Genomic DNA, 2,720 nt, shown 5'->3' with positions numbered 1-2,720 from the left:
CTCTCGTAAAATTGGAGCAAAACACCCTTCTATATTTTCTCACGGAAGTAAAAGAGATTGTTTTAAATCTTCAGGCACTACAAGAAATAGGCTTTGGGTTGACAAGAGAGTTAGTGGGTTTCATTCTTAATGAGTACTTGTAAGACCAACCCCACAGACCCAACCTATTCGAAAGCAACATACCCAGGAATGATTGGTGGATGCTTTTTATGAAGCTGTGGTCTAAAAAATTAAGTTGGAGAAAGCCTGGTCACTTTCAAACATATCTTGCCATTGGTTTGTCTGAAGAAGCACTGGATGAGTGGTATCTGAAAGTTGAGAACTTGTTCGAGAAGACAGGGATGAGTTCGATGAATGATGAGGATATACACTGGTTTTTGCTTGTCAGAGACAAGTGAAAATATTTTAGCTAAACAAGGGGAAAGAAATAAGCATGAAAAAATGAGAGGAAGTGGTCGTGAGTGCATTACTTTGCTTGGATCTGTTTGTGCGGATGGCACACAGTTACCACCTTATATCTTGCGTGAAGGCAGACACTTGTGGAGTAGATGGATGAAGGGGTGGCCAGCTGGGTCTATGTATTCTGTCTCAGATAGCGGCTAGATGGAGTCTGCTAACTTTTTGCAATAGTTCAAGATGTTTACACCTGCTGTAGCTCATTTGAATCATGTTTCCTTTTTTTGATGGCCGTGACTCCCATCTTACACTTCGCTTACTAGAATTGGCTAATCAAAAAGGAATCCATTTTGTATGCTTCCCACCTTTAATGTCGTCCTAGAAGAAAATAATGAAAAAATATGAAATAAGCACTTGTGCCTCGATTGTGACTCAAGAGGAGTTTTCAACCCTTATTGCTAAATTATATATTTCATTTCATCCATGACACATAAGAGGAGCTTTTCAGAAGGCTGGACTTTATCAATTTCATTAGGATGTAGTTCCCCAAACCAAGCTAATCAAAGCACTTCCATTTACATCTCAGGCTCAGAAGGGTTGTACACGATCAATATCTGAATCATCAACCTCTTCAGGCCAGTCTGAATTTAGTGAAGTATCAACGTTGGAGTCATCAGATCATAGTGATAATTATGTTTCAGTTAAAGTCGTGGGTAGCTGCACACTTAATGACCGTATAACTACTACTGTTTGATTAGAGCTAAAGTATTACTTTGCTGACATTTTAAAGAAGAAAAATAATTATAATGGCAGTAGTGATGCACAAAAAGTAAAGCCCAATTTTAGGGAGAGGTCTTAATGAGTGACGAGCTACATGATAGGCTGATGTTAGAGAAGGAAGAGAAGAAGAAGCAGAAGGAAGAGAAGGAGAGAAAAAAGAGAGGAGCAATGACAGAAGAAAGAAGAACAGAGGAAAAAAAAAGAAGAGAAACAGAAGGGAGAAGAAAAGCAAGGAAAAAGAGACAAAGAAACAAAGAATGGCAACTCCATCTACTAAGATTGCCAGACGTTTGGCACAAAATGTAACAGCTTCTATTTCATGTCGATCAAGTCATAGTGATGCTTCCGAGTTTTGTCAAGAATGTTATTTGAAAGCTAGTAACAATGAAGAATTATGGAGTGGATGTGACTCATGCAGCAATTGGTACCATTATACATGTTTGGGATTAGCTGGGATACCAGATAACAATTATTGGTGATGTCCTGATAGTGAAATATGTGGTTAAATGTTGATTTGTCAATTTTTACCTTAAAATGAAAGAATTTATCTTTGTTATTAATACTATTTCACTATTAATGGAAATGCCCCAAAGAAGATTCTGACCATGTATGAAAAGTATTTTATAACTTGTAAGTCTGTCGGATTTATGGAAGAAAGCATCAACTGAAGTTGCACAAAGGACTCCTCAACTATAAATATTTTTAAGAATTCTTTTGAATTTGTAGATCCCTGTAATGGCACATTTTCATAATGAATAATTAGAATTAGTTTTAATACAGCCTGGAGGCGAAGCGGTCTAGTGTGTAATTATTGCAGCAGGAACTTGCTAGTAGCTTGTTTTGCCATTGTTCTTGTAACAACAAAGGTCAACTTTTTTGTGGTTCGTGGATGCTCAAACTGATCTAATAGGGAGAAAGACTTATCATAATACAGACTACCCCTGACAGACAAAAAACTTCTCTAAATTTGAATCCATAAAATTGGAAGCAAGAATCTACCTTTAATTGGTCATTCAAGGGTATGTAGTGAGCATTTTGAGCCAAATTCTGCTAGAGGCAGCTGCCTGAAATAAGAAAAGCAGCGTAGGCCTCCTACTAAAAGAGTAACTGTGCCTTTGCATGGGAATCATGACTGCTGACCATCATAGTGAAGAACAAAGGGGTATGGAGCAGTTGGCAGCTAAATCTCATGATATTGAAGTGCAAGTAGATATTTACATGTAGATGACACAAAGACAGTAAATTTAGAAGATGAGATAGAAGTTCTCAAATTAAAGTTACACACATTTGCATTATGTTTATCCAATATATGTAACAGTCATACTAAAATTCAATTCTATACTGGATTTCGCAAATACTCTACATTAATGGCATGATACAAATTGTTGGCGCCGGCTGTTAACTGCCTTAATTACTGGGGAATGAAATCAAATGAGCATTCAGGAACAACATCATTCATTTTCATCTACTAAAGAGTTCTGCATGGTTCTGGTACGCCAGGACTTTTTCAGCAAGACCTTGCATATCGCTTTGGCATATCTGTG

This window comes from Amphimedon queenslandica, unplaced genomic scaffold (genome assembly GCF_000090795.2).
Source record: "Amphimedon queenslandica unplaced genomic scaffold, v1.1 AMPQUscaffold_13359, whole genome shotgun sequence".
Classification (NCBI taxonomy): domain Eukaryota; kingdom Metazoa; phylum Porifera; class Demospongiae; order Haplosclerida; family Niphatidae; genus Amphimedon; species Amphimedon queenslandica.
This window is presented reverse-complemented; position numbering follows the sequence as displayed.